The sequence below is a fragment of the Littorina saxatilis genome, linkage group LG10, assembly GCF_037325665.1.
Source record: "Littorina saxatilis isolate snail1 linkage group LG10, US_GU_Lsax_2.0, whole genome shotgun sequence".
NCBI classification, from domain to species: domain Eukaryota; kingdom Metazoa; phylum Mollusca; class Gastropoda; order Littorinimorpha; family Littorinidae; genus Littorina; species Littorina saxatilis.
The window spans coordinates 20166301-20181112 of NC_090254.1; the positions used below are offsets into that span (position 1 = coordinate 20166301).

Sequence of the window (14812 nt, forward strand, 5' to 3'; positions counted from 1 at the left end):
ACTAACCAGGAAAGACTGACTGAAATACTTTGGGGGTGAATGATATTAACCGGCTGAGGCTTGAAGTGGATCAGAAGGATATTTTGCTCCACTGTTTGTGTATGCCGGTAATTACTGGGATTGGTATATCATTTTCTTCTCCTTCTAAAAGATAAAATAAAATAAAATAAAACGAGATAGAATTTTGTAACTTAAACTGAGTCAAAAATACATAACAGAATAAAATAAAACACAATATGTAAGGGATTGAAGAAGTTTCACTGGTAACTCGAGTGCATTAATCAATTGACAGACCACTTCACAAGCAATGTTTGCAAAACATGTACAGCCGTGTACAGAATACACCAATGAAGACTACAGAGAAAACTCGAAGCACTAAGTACGAACGATACATTTCTTTGAATGATTTTGTAGTCGCCTTCTTCTTCTTCTTCTGCGTTCATGGACTGACACTGTGTTTTGCACGAGTGTGGTTTTACGTGTATGACCGTTTTTACCCCGCCATTTAGGCAGCCACACGCCGATTTCGGTGGCTGCTTGGTATTTTTGTGTTTCTATACCACACCAAACTCTGACATGAATTACAGGATCTTTTCCGTGCGTATACTTGGTGATGTGCTAGTGTGTACACATGAATGGGGATAAGTCTGCACATTACTATACTTGATCTACTGAGATCGGAAAAATCTCCACCCTTAACCCACTGGGCGCAGCAGGGATTTGAACACTTTCCGCATGGGAGGCCGGCGTCTTACACTGGGCCACGGACCCCGTCGATATATTGTAGTGAAACAACAAGTTCCATCTGCTTAATCGGAGCTCATTTCTGCCAACGGGATTGCTATTTCTCTGCTGTTCAAAGGTGCCTTAAACAATACTACGCAGTTTGAACGGTACGAGTCAGTACACGCATAGACCTATATTAGAATAAATATACAGTAGCTAGGTCCCTGATTCACGTAAGTATTTGAATAAGACACATATTCACTTTCAAAGGCGAGCGAAAACAATGTACGGTAGATTTTTACACTTACCTTAACCGACTCGAATTCGTGCTATGTAGACTGAAAAGGTCTTTCTTTCTTTCTTTCTTTATTTGGTGTTTAACGTCGTTTTCAACCATTCAAGGTTATATCGCGACGGGCTGAAAAGGTCACTGATAGGACGACACACAATCACAAAACAAGAACAGTACGTTTGGTCTCTCAATTAACACTCAGCACATAAACTGCAGGTCAAACTTTGTGGTGCACATGTTCACACAACGGGATAGCATCACCGAAGTGAAATACCCGCTACTACAACGAGCACGTTGTTTTATAGTCACTCTCTGCAGACGGCGTTGGACACTGATTTCACACGCGGGTAGGCTTAAAGGTAGAACACCTAAAGCAAAACTATATATAATCGCCCCAAAAGTTAAACAGTTCGGATTGAGGCTTGTTTAATGTCACCACACAACAGAAATACCTTAAACCAGGTGTTTGAGCACTAAGGTATTCAAATTGGAAATGGCTGGATTTGAGTGGCATTTTCAGACTGTATTTTCTTATCGCCGCGCCTACTCTGCCACTGTTCATTTTTCTCCAACATATTGCCCTTGAGAAGACACCGTGTTTTACGCGCTTTTGATAGAGGTACAGATTTGAAATCATCCACATGAGCTACAGAATTGGGGGTTGCATAGATGAAAACACACACGAGAAATGCCTTAGAATCAGTGTTGTTAGCGTTCTATTTTTCAAATCTAAATACGTTGTTGGCGGTGGTCTTTTCAGACAGTGCATACTCTCCAGTGGACAGTCAGTGAGTTTGTTTACGCTGTGCAGCCTATGCGTTTTAGCCCCATAAAGCACGGAATGTGCATACGTTTGCTAGATTACATGTTTGCCTTCCTGAAACCAATTAACGGTATACATCTGCTTCGAGGAATGCAGTGTAACCATTAGAAATAACTGAATAATAATATATTACTATGTACGGAATCTGGACTCCTGGCACAGGAGAGCTGACGTCAATAACCACTCGCTGATTTGAATTCGTTATAATAATAAGCATAGTTACGAAACATTTTCGAGCAAATCATTATAAGGGTATCTAAATTACAACGAATGTCCCTTGAGCTTTTTAAGGTTCAATTCATCAGAAAACGTTCCCAAAATAGCCCCTTAGGTGTACTATCTTTAAGTTCCACTTATGGCATACCAATCTATAATAACGGCAAAACCCTCTGTCACGATCGGGTGACAGAGACCAAGAAAGTGTCACTCAGTGGAGTGCCTGTTCTTGGTCGGTTATGATAGAAAGCGCCTGTGCGTGATATTGGACACAGCAGAGTTTGCTGACAGTGCTCTACGAGCACGGATGTTTTGAAACGCACGAGCTTCACAGTGCGGGTTTCTGCTATCATAGGGCTGACGGTTTTTCGCTGACAGCGCGCACGGGATTTTCACGGATTGAGTTTCTCGTGTCTTTTTTCTGCTTGGGGAGGCAGAATTGTGTATAGCTGGACTGGTTTTGTGACAAGGTCAGTCACGTGTATTTGGCTAGGTTGTCTGACAGAGACACGAGTACGGGACACTTGACACCCAGCGGCAGAAGGGGAAGGATCTAATACAGTTTCTAGAGTATGATGGTTTTTCACCGAATATTATATTCGGCACTCTAGGGGAACTTCCACTGCCACATGTTTTGCTGAGGACAAGTCGTCAACATTTCCTTCGTCGGCGATGGCTTTCGCATAAGGATTCGACAAGGGGTTCTGGAGGTTTTTGGTCACTGTTGACGAACAGAGACTGTTCCAGGGAGGAGGCGGACTTTGCTTCCATTGAGAGTACAATCATAGGCTTTTGAGGTAATAAATCATTATTTAACGCTGTTGATGAGTCTGTGTTGTGGAATGAAATACTCTCTGTTGTTCTTTCCAGGTTAGCGCATAATTTACTCTCTGTGACGCTAAAATACTAATCTGTATATGGTTTTTGCAGATAGGGAGAGAAGGACGGAAAATGACTGTTTTGTTGTTGTAAAAAGTCCGTTTTGTGCAGGCCCACGTGCTCGATGAGATATTTAAAGATGACATGTTTTAAGGTGGTGGGTGAGGGGTAGCTGACATGTTTAGTGCACCGATGCTTTCTGTTTGCAGCCTTCGTTCGTTCGCCTCGCTTCGTTACATTCCTGTAACATCTGCACGGCTGACTCTGGCGGGAACTGTTGCACGTTGAAGCTACGCTAACCAGGAGACCGGCTAACCAGGAGACCGGCTAACCAGCGGACCGGCTAACCAGCGAACCGGCTAACCAGCGGACCGGCTAACCAGCGAACCGACTAACCAGCATACCGGCTAAGCAGCAGCAGCAGAGATAAAGCTAAGTGCACCATGTCGTACGCACCCCGTTGACCACCGTTGTCTTTTCGTATCTATGATTTCATTGGAGTAGTGACAACGTGGGGTGTGGGACACCTGCACGAACTAGAGCTTTTCGAACAGAACATTCGCATTTAACTATATTTACACGGGTTCAGCGTGTTACTATAATTTTCTACATACTACTGGCATTTTGTCAGTGAACACTGGTTTTTTACGTGTTGAGAACGTAAAAGGAACATATTTTGAGTGAAGGCTCGAGGGAGGTGGAGAGTTTATACATAAACAGGCGTCTGAAACTTATACTTTTGTTGACTCTATTTAATTGTATGACTGCGAGAGTGGATCGTGGTGTGGTTAGTTAATTAGTAGTAATTAACCGGTTCATAATCACCTTAAGTGATATATTGAAACGTGACACATGGGGGCCAAGCCGGGATTTACTCAGTTAATTTCCAACTGATAAAGACCCACCAATTAAGGATAACTAAGAGCAGATAATCTCGTCAGTGCTCGACTTATTTTCTGCTTGGTGCTACCCTTTTTTGTATAGTTTTGATCATATACCACACCTTAAGCGATTCACATCTTGCAGGAAATGTAAATTGTAATTTGTGAGTTATTGTATGCGCTAACTGTGATTACTTCCCTTTCCTTTGTTTGTGAATCTTTGTTGTTGTACGTTCAGAGTTTTCCGTTGCAGAGAGCTGAGCAGGGTTAGCGGATTTGTTATTCGTTTTACTCAGTTTTCTCTACATTGTTGTTTCGCATTCTGTAACAGGTTACATTTCTACCGTCTTGTTTTACTTGGATTTTTCTCCATATTTTGACTTTGTTGGAATTTTGGGGGGGAAGGGTCCGAGGACTTCTGTCCTAACCAAGGCTGTGGGAGACACTCTGTTTCACCGCAAAAAGCAGCCGATAAAGTAGGCCACGGCTGTGGGAAACACTTTGTTTCACCGCAAAAAGCAGCCATAAAGTAGGCTACGCGTTTTGTTCTACACCGTTTGGATTTTTCTTCTGCATTTTCCGGTTGCTGGATTTTTGTATCCACCGCTTTCGTCACCGCGTGTTCTAGCTATAGCTGCGTTAGACTTACTTTGGTAATAAAGCTTTGCTAAAACTAACCATGGCTACAGGGGGATCTCCTACGAGGAGAATAACTTTCGAGACTCCTGGGAGCGAGGAACAGACAGAGCGAGACGCACGCGTTAGAGCGCGTAGTTTGCTTAAACGCAAGGAGCTGGAACGTAGGGAAGACATAGAGCGACAGACGAGAAAAGAAGAGCTTGACAGACAAGAACGACAGGCCGAACGTGACAGGCAGGACAAGAAAGAGAAAGACGAACGAGACAGACAGGAAAAGAAGGACGAACTTGACAGACAGGAAAGAGAGCGAGACAGACAAGAAAAGAAAGACGAACTTGACAGACAAGAAAGGGAACGACAGGCCGAACGTGACAGACTAGACCGGAAGGAACAGGCGGATCGCGATCACCAGCTAGAGCTAGCTAGGCTACAGGCCGAGAAGGGTACGCTTACTCAGGCTAGCGCGCCGACGTTTGTTGCCGACCGTACGAGACTGCCGACGTTCGACGATGACAAGGACGAGCTCGACGACTTTTTACGCCGGTTTGAGCGCATTGCATCTGACCAGAAGTGGGAAGAGGCCACGTGGGCTAGCCGCCTTAGCACCTGCTTAAAAGGACGCGCATTGCAGCTCTACAACGCTTTGGATGACGACGAGGCGAGAGACTATCAGGCACTAAAGAAGGCGTTACTCCAGCGCTTCAACCTGACTGCGGAAGCCTACAGACGACGTCTGCGTAACAGCAAGAGACTGAGCGGCGAGCTGAGCCATCAGTTTGTGGCACGCCTTAATCTCTACCTGCGGCGCTGGGTGGAGATGGCCGAAAAGGACTGGACCGTCAACGACCTTGCCGACCTCATTGTCATGGAACAACTGATGTCCAGCCTGCGACCTGAGGTGGTGACCTTCGTGCAGGAACACCAGCCAAAGACTACTCAGGAGGCAGCCGACTGGATCAGAGTACACGAGGACGCCCAGGCGATCTCCGGCAAATCTTCAGGCTCACGGCCAGGAAAATCGGGAAATTCGGGTTCTTCAGGACCCAAGGACGGGAAGGACGATCAGGGACACAAGGGATCAAGTTCCAGAACTGACATCCAGTGTTATTACTGCAACAAGCGGGGCCACGTGAAGAAGGACTGCCACAAGAGACAGGCTGACCAGAAGGGCGTACACTTTGTTGGCAGTGAGGAGCTAAGGGACGTCACGAGCTCATGCACCATTCCACAACTCTGCGTTCCGTGCTCCAGGAAACATTTCCAGCCCCACTGCAACGTCTACGTTAACGGAGTGAAGGGCGAAGGTCTGCGGGACACAGGGGCAGACATGATAGTGGTTCGGGCGAGTCTAGTTCCAGCTATGGCCTACACAGGAGACAGCATCAGGGTGAGAATGGCCGAGGCATCTCACGCTTACGACTTGAACACGGCAGTGATCAAGGTCGTAACACCGTTGTTCACGGGGACCATTGTGGCCGTCGTCATGGACGATCCTCCATGCGACCTGCTCATTGGAAACCGGGTTCAGTTTGTGGACGGCGTCACCAGGGAGGTTCCCGTTTACCGGTCTCCCGACGTCATTTCAGTGCTCACGCGGGCACAGGCGGAGCGAGAGGACAAACCTCTCAAACCCCTACCTGCTGCACGAGCTGCCCTGGGGAACGTGACCCCCGCGCTTCTCGCGAAGGCTCAGGATTCTGACCCGACCTTAGCTACTCCTCGGGAGCACGCGAAGTCGGGGAAGGTGAAGCTGAGCGGGAAGCATGGGAGGTCAAGGTTCCTCAGGGACAAGAAGTTGCTCTACCGTGAGTTCAGCAACAAGGAAGGTGCATTCAAACAGGTTGTCGTGCCTCGCGAGTTTCGCGAGGGTGTCATGGCAACGGCACACGACTCGATTCTGGGAGGTCATCTTGGCACCAAGAAGACCACGGATCGTGTCTGGCGCCACTTTTACTGGCCAGGCATCTGCACGGATGTCCGACGTTTCTGTGCGTCCTGCGATAAGTGCCAGAAGGTGGTTGCCAAAGGAAGGGTGAGGAAGGTCCCCTTGGAGAAGATGCCGCTCATCGACGAACCCTTTCGTCGGGTGGCAGTGGACATCATCGGGCCCATCTTGCCTGCGTCTGAGGACGGAAACAGATACATTTTGACCATGGTGGACTACGCTACTCGATACCCAGAGGCGATCCCTCTGAAATCGATTGAAGCCACGAGAGTAGCTGAGGCTCTGGTTACTATGTGGTCCCGGCTGGGAATTCCATCAGAGGTACTCACCGACAGAGGCACGCAGTTCACGGGAGGAGTGATGGCGGAGGCAGCATGACTGCTATCACTGGAGCAGCACTTCACCACTCCTTACCATGCTCAGTGCAACGGACTGGTGGAGAGGTTCAATGGCACCTTGAAGACCATGCTGAGGAAACTAGCTCAGGAGAAACCACGCACGTGGGACAGGTACATCCCAGCATTGCTTTTTGCATACCGCGAGGTTCCTCAGGAGAGCTTGGGCTTTTCCCCATTCGAGCTGTTGTACGGCAGACAGGTACGCGGTCCCATGGCTATCCTGCGTCAGGCTTGGACGGACGAAGAAGCTGGCGAGGAGGTGCAGACGACAGCGACCTACATAGTAGAACTCAGGAACAGGATTGAAGAGACCTGCAAACTGGCTCAAGAGAACCTGGGAAGAGCAGCACAGCGTTATGCGCGAGGATTCGACCGCAAGGCACGGCCGCGCAGCTTCAAGATTGGAGAACGGGTGTTGCTACTTCTACCTGTCAAACACAACAAGCTACAACTGCAGTGGCAAGGACCTTTTGAGGTGACAGCGAGGGTGGGCCAGAACGACTACAGGATCATGATGCACGGGAAAGCACGCCTGTACCACGCCAACCTGCTGCGCGCCTACATAGAGAGGACAGCCTACGGGGAGAAGAACAAAGACCAGAAGAACAAAGACAAGAAGACAGAGAAGGTTGCAGTCATCAGGGGTGAAACGAGGGGTTGCTCGTTCTTGAGGACGACCTTTCTGTCTGGAAACAGACCATCAACCTCTGCAATATCTTCAGGTTGCAAGGTTGGCAAACGCCAGACTTATGCGCTGGGCGTTGATTCTCCAACCGTACCAATTCACGGTACGCGTCATTCCGGGCGCCAACAATGTTGGAGCTGACTTTCTCTCTCGGGCTGTAGAGGAGAACATGACTGTGAGCGAAACCGAGGTTTCGTCTTGAAGAGGGGAGGTGTGTCACGATCGGGTGACAGAGACCAAGAAAGTGTCACTCAGTGGAGTGCCTGTTCTTGGTCGGTTATGATAGAAAGCGCCTGTGCGTGATATTGGACACAGCAGAGTTTGCTGACAGTGCTCTACGAGCACGGATGTTTTGAAACGCACGAGCTTCACAGTGCGGGTTTCTGCTATCATAGGGCTGACGGTTTTTCGCTGACAGCGCGCACGGGATTTTCACGGATTGAGTTTCTCGTGTCTTTTTTCTGCTTGGGGAGGCAGAATTGTGTATAGCTGGACTGGTTTTGTGACAAGGTCAGTCACGTGTATTTGGCTAGGTTGTCTGACAGAGACACGAGTACGGGACACTTGACACCCAGCGGCAGAAGGGGAAGGATCTAATACAGTTTCTAGAGTATGATGGTTTTTCACCGAATATTATATTCGGCACTCTAGGGGAACTTCCACTGCCACATGTTTTGCTGAGGACAAGTCGTCAACATTTCCTTCGTCGGCGATGGCTTTCGCATAAGGATTCGACAAGGGGTTCTGGAGGTTTTTGGTCACTGTTGACGAACAGAGACTGTTCCAGGGAGGAGGCGGACTTTGCTTCCATTGAGAGTACAATCATAGGCTTTTGAGGTAATAAATCATTATTTAACGCTGTTGATGAGTCTGTGTTGTGGAATGAAATACTCTCTGTTGTTCTTTCCAGGTTAGCGCATAATTTACTCTCTGTGACGCTAAAATACTAATCTGTATATGGTTTTTGCAGATAGGGAGAGAAGGACGGAAAATGACTGTTTTGTTGTTGTAAAAAGTCCGTTTTGTGCAGGCCCACGTGCTCGATGAGATATTTAAAGATGACATGTTTTAAGGTGGTGGGTGAGGGGTAGCTGACATGTTTAGTGCACCGATGCTTTCTGTTTGCAGCCTTCGTTCGTTCGCCTCGCTTCGTTACATTCCTGTAACATCTGCACGGCTGACTCTGGCGGGAACTGTTGCACGTTGAAGCTACGCTAACCAGGAGACCGGCTAACCAGGAGACCGGCTAACCAGCGGACCGGCTAACCAGCGAACCGGCTAACCAGCGGACCGGCTAACCAGCGAACCGACTAACCAGCATACCGGCTAAGCAGCAGCAGCAGAGATAAAGCTAAGTGCACCATGTCGTACGCACCCCGTTGACCACCGTTGTCTTTTCGTATCTATGATTTCATTGGAGTAGTGACAACGTGGGGTGTGGGACACCTGCACGAACTAGAGCTTTTCGAACAGAACATTCGCATTTAACTATATTTACACGGGTTCAGCGTGTTACTATAATTTTCTACATACTACTGGCATTTTGTCAGTGAACACTGGTTTTTTACGTGTTGAGAACGTAAAAGGAACATATTTTGAGTGAAGGCTCGAGGGAGGTGGAGAGTTTATACATAAACAGGCGTCTGAAACTTATACTTTTGTTGACTCTATTTAATTGTATGACTGCGAGAGTGGATCGTGGTGTGGTTAGTTAATTAGTAGTAATTAACCGGTTCATAATCACCTTAAGTGATATATTGAAACGTGACACCCTCTGCAGTTCAATTCAAACATCAAACAGTGTGTCTTATCAGAATCCGTCTGCACTGTAGACAGTGAGGGTAAACCTGTCCTCGCAGGTATAACAATCTGTGATAACTTTCTTTTGTTTCTTTTCTTTATTTGGTGTTTAACGTCGTTTTCAACCACGAAGGTTATATCGCGACGGGGAAAGGGGGGAGATGTGATAGAGCCACTTGTCAATTGTTTCTTGTTCACAAAAGCACTAATCAAAAATTTGCTCCAGGGGCTTGCAACGTAGTACAATATATTACCTTACTGGGAGAATGCAAGTTTCCAGTACAAAGGACTTAACATTTCTTACATACTGCTTGGCTAAAATCTTTACAAAAATTGACTATATTCTATACAAGAAACACTTAACAAGGGTAAAAGGAGAAACAGAATCCGTTAGTCGCCTCTTACGACATGCTGGGGAGCATCGGGTAAATTCTTCCCTCTAACCCGTGGGGGGTAACGACAAAGACGCTTTGCAGTTCAGTCCGATAATTGTGTATCAGAACCCGTCTGCATTGTTCCATTAATTGCAAACGATCTCGCCGGCATATAACAATCTCACTTTGTTTGTTTGTTGACAAACTTTTGCAGTTAAGGCCAACAATCAAAAAAAAGTTTCAAACCGGAATCCCTTTAGTTCAATACAAGTTATAATTCTGGTCGCTCACGACAAAATCATATTAAGTTCCTCCCTCTAGCCTGAAAGTGCGGGCAAGACGCATAGCCTATTTATATGTGTCACCGAGTTGTAATGCAAATTAATGTTCCACTGAGACACGACGCTGGGCAAAGTGCAGATACAGCACTTCACTTCATCGCATTTCAACCACCTGTTTTACGCATCGTCAGTGACAACGTTTGGACAATCTGTCACGTACTCCGTTTTTTCCCCTTTCTTTCAGTTATCTTTCTTTTTGTTCAAATTAAAATGTGGTACGAACAAAGCGCAGAACTCAACATCTGTAATCACAAAGCCACTTACTTTTCAAGTTAGTCGAGATTGACTAAGCACGGCGACCAGGTAATTTGTCCTTCTTCTTCTGTTTTATTTTGTTCTCTCGAAAGAACTCTCCCTCTCTCAACCTTGCTGCTTAAACACTTGCCGGCTTCTGGCTTTTCCCTCACACGTCTTCAGCTGCATACGAATACTATATGGCACATGGTTAGCAAGGAGAGTAACATACACACACAAATCGGACACTCTTGTTTTAAATAAGACGTGTGTGGAGTATTGGTTAAGGCATATGATAGACAGGTGTTACTAAGTGTGTCTTTTCTTAAAAGCAGTTGACTCTGATTGTAAATCGTTGCCCTGGTGCGGAAATGTCGGCATGCACGCAGACAGACACCCAGACAGACATAAAGACAGACAGACAGACACACACACAGACAGACATAAAGACAGACAGACAGACAGACACACACACACACAGACACTGAGACATAAAGGCAATCAGACAGCGGCCGGAAAGACAAACAGACAAACAGACATAAAGACAGACATAAAGACAGACAGACAGACAGACAGACAGACAGGCAGACAGACACATAATTTAACATTTGTGAAACGTTCGACTCACCAACTCATATATGGCCAGGTATTAACATGGCATTAGACCATCCCGTCAGTTCCCCATACCAACATTCAATACCCTGGGTGCTCTCTGTGCACACTACGATTACTTTTTAGATAAGTTTATTTTGGAAATGCAACCACTGGCTTTTTAAGAAATTAATGATCACTTTCAAGAACTATGTTGAAGTCATCGATCCGAACGGGAGGACTTTGTAGAATGAACTGCTTGAATAAGGTACTTGGATATGCAAAAGTTCTGCATGAAAATTAGGACACAAGTTAAAAGACTCCTTCTCAATATACAAATAATATTCTTGCCATGATTAAATGCCTGCTTTAATTCCACCCCCCCCCCCAGCCCAAACAACCCACCACTCCCATCCCCCCAAAAGTCTATTCAGTGACATTTACATTTTGAACGGCAAAACAATGTCATCTTAAGTTCATGTCCCCTATCAAAATGGTGCACCAGACGAGATAAGACGAGTTTATATATAATTATTAGGTGTGGAGAAACGACGCTAATTTCTACGAAGAGCATAATACCACGTCCGCTCACTGCTGTCAGTGTGTGTCATCGAGTGCTCCAAATTGGGCCCTGGACGCGGAAGAGACCCGACTATCGGTAGAAGAATTGCTTGCTTTCTTGCAGGTTTAAGGGCACAGTCCTTTTCGTGAAACCAGTCCGGCACAGCATCTCAGATCTGACCAGGTTTTTACACAGAATAAGAGCATCCCTCCACTTACACACACACCCACAATCAACAGCGTGAGTGGGTTCTGTGCAGAGATGGGATTGTTTTAATGAATCAATGTTTACTTATTGCCACTAAGTTGTCATGTCCCTTAACAAATCAATTCATAAAAATACCATTCTGACTCTGCAGAGAGGGCACCCACATTTTTTGTGCGTTCTGTGCAGAGTCGGGATTTTGTTTAAAGAATGCATTTTTTTTACATATTGCCACTAAGTTGTCATGTCCGTTAACAAAATTAATTAGTTCACACAAAAACCATTCTGACTCTGCAGAGAGGGCACCCAGATTTTTTTGTGCGTTCTGTGCAGAGATGGGATTGTTTTAATGAATCAATGTTTACACGTGCGTTCTGTACAGAGTGGGGATTTTTGTTAAAGAAGTAATTTATTATTATTATTATTTTTTTTTACATATTGCCACTATGTTGTCATGTACGTTAACAAATTGATTCATAAAAATGCCATTCTGACTCTGCAGAGAGGGCACCCACATTTTTTGTGCGTTCTGTGCAGAGTCGGGATTTTTTGTAAAGAATTATTGTTTACATATTGCCACTATGTTGCCGTGTCCGTTAATAAATTAATTCATAAAACACAAACCTATTCTGACTCTGCAGAGAGGGCACCCACATTTTTTGTGCGTTCTGTGCAGAGTCGGGATTTTTTGTAAAGAATTATTGTTTACATATTGCCACTATGTTGCCGTGTCCGTTAATAAATTAATTCACAAAAAAACCATTCTGACTCTGCAGAGAGGGCACCAAGACTGTTGATTGTTTGAGTGGAATGATGGCTTTATTCCACGTAAAAGACTGGGCACATCTGAGTTACTTGATAAGACAAACCATGTGCTTACATGGGAATGACCTTGCCTTTCTTCTTCTTCTTTTTCTTTTTCTTTTTGTTTTTCTTCTTCTTCTTCTTCTTCGTTCATGGGCTTAGACTCTCACGTTCACTCATGTTTTTAGCACGAGTGGATTTTTACGTGTATGACCGTTCTTACCCCGCCATTCAGGCAGCATACGCCGATTTCGGGGGAGACCTTGCCTTTAAATTGATAGTATTTCTCGAACTAGACTAGCCTGATTCATTCTCAGGAAAATATGCACAGCTTGTTGTGCGCATCTTCAAATGACCTGTCATAACATAATTATCTCTGAAAAAAATTCCTAATTGTCCACAGAGAGCAGATATTAGGAGACACACTTTCTGTTTGAATCATTCGCAAACCAATGCTGAAAATAAAATCGTTCAATTATGAACAAAAGGTATTCTTACAGTATAAGAGTTGGCAGAACATCAGAAATGAATAAAACATATTGGAAAGATCTGCAACAGCCGATTTACAAACAAAGGTTAAAACCATGACCATCATGTGGAGAGAATTGCAAAAGAAAGTGAAAATGAGATATCAGCATAATCAGGAGAGAGAGAGAGAGAGAGAGAGAGAGAGAGAGAGAGAGAGAGAGAGAGAGAGAGAGAGAGAGAGAGAGAGAGAGAAAGAGAGAGAGAGATGATAATTAGTTTTAACGTCCTCTTAGAACCATTTGGCCTATCTTGGGACAAGAGAGAGAGAGAGAGAGAGAGAGAGAGAGAGAGAGAGAGAGAGAGAGAGAGAGAGAGAGAGAGAGACACCCAGAGATGATAATTAGTTTTAACGTCCTCTTAGAACCATTTGGCCTATCTTGTGGGACAACACCAAGAGAGAGAGAGAGAGAGAGAGAGAGAGAGAGAGAGAGAGAGAGAGAGAGAAAGAGAGAGAGAGAGAGAGAGAGAGAGAGAGAGAGAGAGAGAGAGAGAGAGAGAGAGAGAGAGAGTAGGAGCAACGAACACAGGATACGATATAATGATAACATTACAGTCGAACCTGTTAAAATCGACCACCTATAAGGGACCAACTAAAAGCGGCCTTTATAGACAGGTGGTCGTTATGGAAAAGGAATTATAGAGGTAGGAACTTCGTCGGGGTTTCTTTGCGGTGGTCGTGATGGGCAGGTGTTCGTTTTCAAGAGTTTGTCGCCAGGGCAGGTTCGACTGAACATGTACAGGGTGTACCACAAAAAGAGGGACAAAAAGAAACTGTAATAGTTTCTACAAATACAAGAATTTTCGCAAGATTTTTTTCACCAGATGTGGACAACATCTCAAATTTTTATTATACCAAAGCATTTCGAAATCGAAGAACATTTGGTTGGTCTTGTCAGTAATTGATGACATGTTCAATCCAGGCCCCGCGCTGCTGGATGACGTGGGCCACAAAAAGAGGGACAAAATCAAACTCTCATATTTTCTAAGAAAATAATTGTTTCTTTCTGATTTTCAGGTGATATATCCAGAAGACCTGTAAGTTTTATCTGACAGAAGAATGGACCCCTACGATCACTTTTCCGTCGAAGAGAGGACCAAGATTGTGGAACTGTAAGTCGCCTACTCTGGTTCAAAGACAGTTTCGACGCGAACACCCTGGAAAGAAAATACCACATCGTCATACTATCACACGCTTGGTTGATAAGTTCAGAAACACTGGTAGTGTGGTTAACAACAACAAAGGACATTCTGGTCAGAAAGAAACAATTATTTTCTTAGAAAATATGAGAGTTTGATTTTGTCCCTCTTTTTGTGGCCCACTCTGTATAATCCTCGGTGCCCGGACACCAAGGAATGACCAGCGCAGCACTATATTACATGATATTGCAAATTGTGCCAAGTGTCTCTCACGATAAGTGACCGGTTGGCTGTCTCAGCCACTTGCCATTTGATAAGTCGTGCATTTGAATTGACACCTGCTTCTTGAGCAAACATAGAGAACCCTTCACGGTCACAACACTTAAAGTAACACTCCTTTCCGTGGACAGAATTGAGCTCACCATTTTAGTGTTGCCAAGCTTTTTATATGGATCGGAGGGGCAGCACTGAAAGTCCAACAAATGGTGTACTCGCCTTTGGCCAGTGGTTCTGAAAAATGACCAACCAGAGAGCAAATTTTACTAGCCAAACCAACAATTTGTTTCAGCAACTGTACTCGCATTTGGCGAGTAGATGAACATTTCTACTTGCCAATTACATGTTTCTACTCGCCATGGCGAGTAAAATACTCGCCACTTACAGGCCTGAGGGGGTGGGGGATCTTTGAGTATCGTTTAAATGTACCTCCCTCGTCAGAATTTTCCCCCGTTTTTTTAATTTTGTTTTTTAAAA

General features: G+C 45.2%; 1 protein-coding gene across 3 annotated transcripts in view; it reads right to left on the reverse strand.

Moving 5' to 3' along the window:
* LOC138978375 (solute carrier family 2, facilitated glucose transporter member 1-like) overlaps positions 1 to 14812 on the reverse strand; it is a 139756-nt gene that overhangs the window by 95745 nt on the left and 29199 nt on the right. The window contains exon 2 of one of the 3 annotated variants that reach the window (XM_070351098.1): positions 14482 to 14569. The exons of 1 other annotated variant lie outside the window; for it this stretch is intronic. The gene's annotated coding sequence lies outside the window, so the exon portion shown is untranslated. Of the gene's footprint in view, positions 1 to 1034; positions 1325 to 14481; positions 14570 to 14812 lie in introns of those variants that run through there. One more of the 3 variants, XM_070351100.1, reaches the window with a different exon arrangement.